The sequence below is a fragment of the Parus major genome, chromosome 1A, assembly GCF_001522545.3.
Source record: "Parus major isolate Abel chromosome 1A, Parus_major1.1, whole genome shotgun sequence".
NCBI lineage: Eukaryota > Metazoa > Chordata > Aves > Passeriformes > Paridae > Parus > Parus major.
Window position 1 is genome coordinate 60652671 of NC_031773.1, and position 6796 is coordinate 60659466.

The 6796-nt window shown below is 49.5% G+C and overlaps 1 long non-coding RNA gene across 1 annotated transcript; it reads left to right on the forward strand.

Moving 5' to 3' along the window:
* Positions 1-1611: 1611 nt before the first annotated feature.
* On the forward strand, positions 1612-4290 carry LOC117244498. Its single transcript, XR_004497708.1, has 4 exons — positions 1612-1703; positions 1951-2007; positions 2298-3080; positions 4093-4290. It is a non-coding gene; the product is annotated as an uncharacterized LOC117244498 (long non-coding RNA).
* The last annotated feature ends 2506 nt before the right edge of the window (positions 4291-6796 follow it).

The following is a 6796-nucleotide window of genomic DNA, read 5'->3' on the forward strand; positions in this document are numbered from 1 at the left end:
GCATCTGCTCTCAGTTCTCCTGCCTCCTCGCTCAGCTGCCTAAGTGCTTTGGGACACACCTTTGGCCTCTGGGCCCTGCAGCAGCAGGGTGGGGTTGCAGTGCCAGGGTGGTGTTGGCAGTGCAGCCATTCTGGCTTCCCAGCACAGCCTTGTGTTCCACACAGGCCAGAAAAATGTGCAGTCTCTCTCAAACTCTTCTGGAGCTGCTGGGTGATGCACATGGATATGTTGTCAGCATGACCCTCTCTGTGCTCACAAATATACTCGAGAATGAACACATCCTGATATCCAGCACCACTGCCCCAAAGCTGGCTGAGGCACTCCTGCCACTCTTTGACAAGGTAAGGCTCTGTGCCCCCAGCCACGAGCACTGATCGTTGCTCAGAAATTTTGTGGATTTTCAGGCCCTTTCCCAGATGGGCCTTAGGCAGTTGATGCTGAGGTGTTTTCTTTTTTTCCAGGATGACATCCATATGCAGCTGCTCTCCCTACACCTCTTCTTCAAGGTCATGGACTTGGCAGTGGACAAAAGAAAAAAGCCCCTGAAGAGGATTGTGAGGCAGAGCCTGCTCCCACTCTTCTTTCATTGCTATGATGAGAACAAGCGCGTGGCAAAGGTGAGGTTCTGAGTGATTCTGGTGCATCCTTGGGAAGGGGCTCAGACATCTCCTGGCTTACCCTCTCCCAGGCTCCAGCTTTCTGCTTCTGGCCTTGCCACAGGGACGCAAGTCCTTTTCTTTAGGCTGCAGTGGTATGCCCATATGTCTGCTGCTCTCCAGGCCTCTCTTCAAGTGCTCCTTTGTGTGACCACACTCCTGAAGAAGAAGAAGCTCAAGAGACTGCTGAAGAAGAAGAAGATGTGGAAGTTTCACAACTGCCTGGTAAGTACAGCCTGGAGAAGACTGAGCTGAAGCCTGGAGAAGCCCCTTGCCCCCATGCTGCCTTCTGCGAGGCAGAGGACCTGGTTCAGGAACGGCACAGGGACCAATCCCAGGTCACTCGGTCCATTAGCACACAACACCAATGTGGTGGATGGCAAAATGGCGTTGGTGAAGAATTTGACACTTTATAACCTAGATTCACAGTGTCACTCCGATCTGCTTTCATCACAGCTAGGTGCTATTGGCTAATTACGGGATAATTACCATAAACTATAGAGGAGGGGGGTGACTCTATCTTTCCGTACACCACGTTATCTTCCGACCGCCGGGCCCTAGCTCCGCACACCCCCGGCACTCAGTGTATGGGGCTGGCAGCTGTGGGCCCCGCCCAGTGGTGCACCTAGGGGTGCCAGCCTGCACCTCACACGCCGCTCCCTTCCCTGGGCAGCACAGCTTCTTCTCCAGGCTCCTGTGGCCCCGAGCCGGGTGTCGATAAAGCCCCGGCCCAGCGGGGCTGCGGGGCGGGCGGCACCGCGGTTCCCCTGGTAGCAGCCGGCCCTCTGCCCCCTCCAGAGCCCGGCGCCAGTGGCTGCTGGCCGGGCCTCAGGGCTGTGGGAGCTCAGGGTTGTGCGGGCAGGGGAGGCCAGGGCTGGGCGCAGGGAGTGCCCGGCCGAGGGGCAGAGCCCGCGCCAACTCTTCCCTTCTGCCTCCCTCTCCAGCTGGCACAGGACAGGAAACGAGCGGCCGAGTACGCACGCCAGGCCCTGCCATACCTGGAGAGCCGGCAGGAGCACCTGAGAGAGGTGGCCAGGAGGTTCATCGGTGAGCCACAAGCCCGGGCTCCCTCCCCGCCCCTCCGCAGCTCGGCCCCGGCCGCGGCTGCTGCCCCAGCAGCGGCAACCGGGCCCGGCGCCCTGGAGCCCCCCCTGTCCTTGGAGCTGCTGCCGGCCTCTGGCAGCCGTGCCCCTGGGCGTCCGGGTGCAGCAAGGGCTGAGCCCTGCTGGGGCAGGAGGGCGTGTGGCCACAGGGAGCTGTGCCGCTGGGGCTCTGACAGGTTCTGTGTTCCCAGGGTCCGCCAGGATTCTCTTGAGGGGGCAGAAGGAAGAGCTCCGATTCCTCAGCGAGGGTGAGTGAGGGCAGTGGGCTGTCAGCGGAGGCTGGCACAGGGAGCTGCAATCCCTGCCCCAGATGCAGAGGACTTCACTCCCTGTGCGGACGAGGGTGGCGTGGGCAAAGCACAGAGAGATTGCAGGGATGCGGCGGGGATTTGTGGTGAGCACCTTCTGGCTGATCCTGTTGGCCTCTCCTCTCTTGAGGTCCTTGCAAGAGCTGAGTGGGACACTCTAGGCAGGAATGTCTCCTAGGATTCCCGCAGATGTGGGCCAATGACTGTGGCTCTCTTCCTCTCTGTTGCAGCCCTTCAAGCCTCAAAGAAAAAAACGGTCTAACCTGTATGTTCAAGAGCAGTTTGCCAGAGAAGCAGAAGAATTAGTCATCTTCAGGATCCAGTGAACCAGTGTCCCAAGAACAGCAGGAGACACTGAAGAGGACAGACACCACCTCCCAGTGGCACTAGAGCTCCAGGCACAGCTGAGCCTGTGGGAAGCTCAAGTAGCTTCAGCCCTCTCCCTCTCTCCAGCCCTGAGACCGTGCCTACCACCTTTTTTTCCCTTCCAGCTCATCCCTTTGCTTCATCTTCCAAATAATAAACAGTTTGGCTTTTCATTTTATCTGCATCTCTGTGGAACTGAAGTGGTGCAAATCCTGAGTGCTGGGACACACAGACCCCTCCTGCCATTCTCTTCCACACCGTGTTTTGTGTAGAGACGCAGAGGAACGAGGGCAGATCAAACTGGAAAGGTCCTTGGGCTGAAGTTCCAGTTACACAACATTGTAGAGGTAAAGATCTTGCTGAGCACCCTGAATGCCAGTTGTGAGAGAAGGAGCCTGTGTGTCAGGAACCAAAGTTGTGTCTAAGGCCCTGCCATATTTGGTCTGCTGCTGTGCACATTGACAAGATAATGACTAAACCCATTTACACCACTGGACCTTCAGAGGAAAACTGTGCCCTTCTACAGGATCATTACTTCAACAGAAACACATCTGTTCCTCCAGGAGGACTGCAGACACCATTTAACTGGACTGCTACCAACACCCTGACTAACAGGGTGTCAGATTGAATTCAGACTCTGGCACTAGGTTGGTTTTTGTTAGCTTTCTTTTTTGTACTACTCCATTTTCCTAGTAAAGAACTGTTATTCCTATTCCCATGTCTTTGCCTGAGAGCCCCTTGATTTCAAGACTATAATAATTCAGATGAAGGGGGTAGGTTACATTTTTTCATTTCAAAGAAACTTTCTACCTTCCTTAATGGACACCTGTCCTTTAAAACCAAAACGAATGAATTAGTCAGTCGATGGGAAGTTAACGTGTGAAAGAGGAACAGTACACAATGTAGCTGTTGTTGGCATGGAGGTGGTATCACAAGCTGATGTGACCTTGTCTCACGCACTGGCTAAGCATGAGAAGATGTCATAACTGTAATAATTCCACTCCAGTGGTGTAAGAGCCAATGGAGAGATGGGAACTTCAGATGGCTTTTCTTTATAATGTTGTTTATTCCATATACTAGGTTACAGCAGGGCATCATAGGTCAGCCTACAGCTGCTGGCTATAGGCAAGCCATGTGTCCTGAAGCCCCTATGGTTCAGGTTATAATGCATTATATCTCTTCCTTTTTCTGCGCATATTATTACATAACAACCAATCAGCGTAGTACACAATACCTTTACATTTACATATATCCTATCAAAACTGCTAAAATTACAATACTATGTTAGTGACTAACAATCACCTGAGTTAGCAATTACATGTTAAACTTGAAACTTGTTTTGCAGTGGAAAATTCTTTTTGCTTTGGTAAAAAAAACATCTTTCTGTCTGCCTATGCTTTTTTACTTGGTAGCAAACATGCTTTGTTTGAAGACCACTTAACGTATTGGATTTTAGCCATAAAACTCCCTTCTAATTGATTAAACCTTTGCTATAAACCTTCCAACTCGACTAAACCTTTGTTCTTTCAGCTGTTTCAGCAACAATTATCCCTAAAAACATCTTTTTATAATATCAAAGCTTGCTTTCATTTCTAGAGAACTTTCTGCTAAGCATTCATATCCATAAAACTTTTCTGTTAAATTCTCATCCTTTCCAAGACAGTGGAGAAGAGATGAGGCCTGGTTCTGGAGACGCAAGGACAAAATGCAAGCCTTTTTGATGCATAGGGTGCCCTGAAGGTGCACAGCCTGCCTGCCCCTCCCACTGGAGCACCATATCCATCTCCTGCTGCTGCTCAGTGGCTTTTCACCAATCCAGGTGTTGGTATGTATTATTTGCAACAGCTACTAATAAAATAAAACTTGCTTTGCAATCACATGACTTTTGCATAGTTGTCCTCCATAGTCCATGAGATTATTGTCAATGAGGATGGGATGCCCAGAGCACAAAAACTGATGGTGTTTTGAGCATGTGTGAATGAAAAATTGGTGCACATTTGAGTGTGGGTAAGAAAACAGGGACAGGGTTTGGGCAGTGGAGCATGTGGTTGCACCATGAGCATGGGCACATAGCTGGAAAACAAGAAAGGAGTGCCATGGGTGTGTGTGTGCCAAGAACAGGGCCTGGTCAGTGGGGCACATAGCTGTCCCAGCACAAGCTGTTCTGTGGTCAGTGGGTGGTGTGGTTGCAATTTCATTGGATAGAGTTACCAGCCTCACTTCTTTTTGTGGTCTGCAGTCTCTTTGTGTGAGTGCATTGGTAACAATGTTTGGTGAAAAGGAGCCTCGGGTGGTGGTTTTGTCAGTGGAGCCATCAGGCTGGATGCAGGAACTGTGGAGCACATTATCACATAAGCTAGAAACCTGGATAAGTATTGGGCCAAAGCATGGGAGGCCAAGAACCTTGTGGGGGTGTTGAAATATTGCAGAGAACTTATAGAAACTTTTCTCCGAGACCCTCTAAAGAGTGGCTGACTCCTGCTGCTCAGATGGCTGGTTGCCTATTATTTGCAGACACAGTTGCTGTTTAAGTGAATGCAGAGCTTGGAAAACAGGTGAACAAGATGAAAAAACAAGCTGGAATGGTGATACAATGTTGAGCATTTGTAACTGCTGTAGAACAGATTGAGCAACTCAGGTAGGTCTACCAATGATGCTGTTTGGCCACCTGTGGCCAAAGGATGGACTACTTTAGGACAAGCAGGCAATCTGCTTAAAGGAGAAGGAATGAAAATTCGTGTCCTAATGGGGTCTCTCTAGCTTTATATGGGCCAACCCTTAAGCCCCAGGATAGAGAACATTATCCTAGAGGGATGCCTGAAGGGATGGAAAGCCTACAGTCATGGAACACCACCCCTGCATCTGCAGGCTACTGGAACATGCTGTCTCACCTTAAAATTGCCTCTGTAATTTTCTTTTCCTTGTCTTCCTGCCATTCCACCAAATACCAGGGAAGGAGATACAAATCTCTGATGCATTGATTACTCATTTAATCTTTTTAATTTTTTCCTCTTACTTCTACAGGGGTAAAAATAACCATTTCATGCTCATGACAAATGGGGGGCAGCCCCAAATTTCTCAGCCCTTATCAACTTTGTGGCCTCTTCTGGATGCTCCCCTACCCAAGTGCAGCACCAGCTTGGTCTTGGTGAACTTCATGAGGTATCTAGTGTGACTGATGTTTCCTGCTCTTGGGTGACACTAAGTTTTGACAATATCAGTGTCTTGGTTTAGGGCAAATTTGGGACAGAACTTCCGAATGGGGTCTTTCCAGAAAAAAAATTCAAGCGGCCCCTCCCCCAACTGGTTCAGGAAGAGATTTCTTTGGAGAAAAGTGGAAAAAAAACCTATTTATTTAACAGAAATTGAATAATATTAAACAATAAAACTTGTCGCTGTTCGATGAGATGGCAAGTTCAGGAAAAGTCCTTTTCATATGGTGTAGCTCAGCTCATTCAGTCTCTTATCACTGGAAAATGCCAAGGCCCAGGCCCCTGTGGGCCACAGGCATGAGTTCCCAGGGTTTGGCTGGGTTTTCAGTCCAGAGCAGGTTTGCACAGATCCAGGAAAAAGGGAAAAAAAAATTGTCCAGGGAACTTCCCTGCCTCAGCTACCTAAAACTAACTAAAAGCAAAGGAGAGCTCGGTCCTGCTGTCTGTCCATGCTGCAGACAAAACAGTCCAGGAGCAGGATGAGGGGCAGTGAGTGCTCTTTCTCAACACAAACTGTGGTTTCTTCTTCCCCCTCTTCGCTCTCAGAGCCAGTCTTACAGGTGCAGAACTTAATATGTAATATAAACCAGGTGACTGGGGATACAAATATCACAAAGTCACCCCAGGACAGAGATCACTGAGAAGGAAGGAGATATCTTTATGCCACTGTGTACGTATCTGATAGACTCCTGAGGCGGGGCTCCACAAAGACTAGGACAAGTCTGGAAAAGGCTCACAAAGGAGGTCAGAAAAAGAAAAGTCTTCCACATGCAGTAAGACTGAACAGACTACAACTCATCAGCTTGGATATCTGAAGAGAGCTATGATGGAGGCCTGTAAAGTAGCAAATGATGTGAATAAAGTGACTGAGGAGTGATCATTCATTATTTCTTGCAGAACATGAATCCAGGAACATGGAGGCCAAAGAACCGGCCAACAGGGAGCTTGCTGTGCTCCCTTGGAGAAGTTATCCATGATCCACAGACCCTTTTGTTATGGTGAGCAAAATTTCTCCCCCAGAGGCCTTTGCAACCCTGTGTTAATCCCTGGTTCACTGCTGTTTTTTCTCTTTACTCTCTGACCATGCCTGCATCCCATTGGTTACTGGTTTCTCCCTGCCCCTTGCATTCCCTATATCTACCCCATTTTCT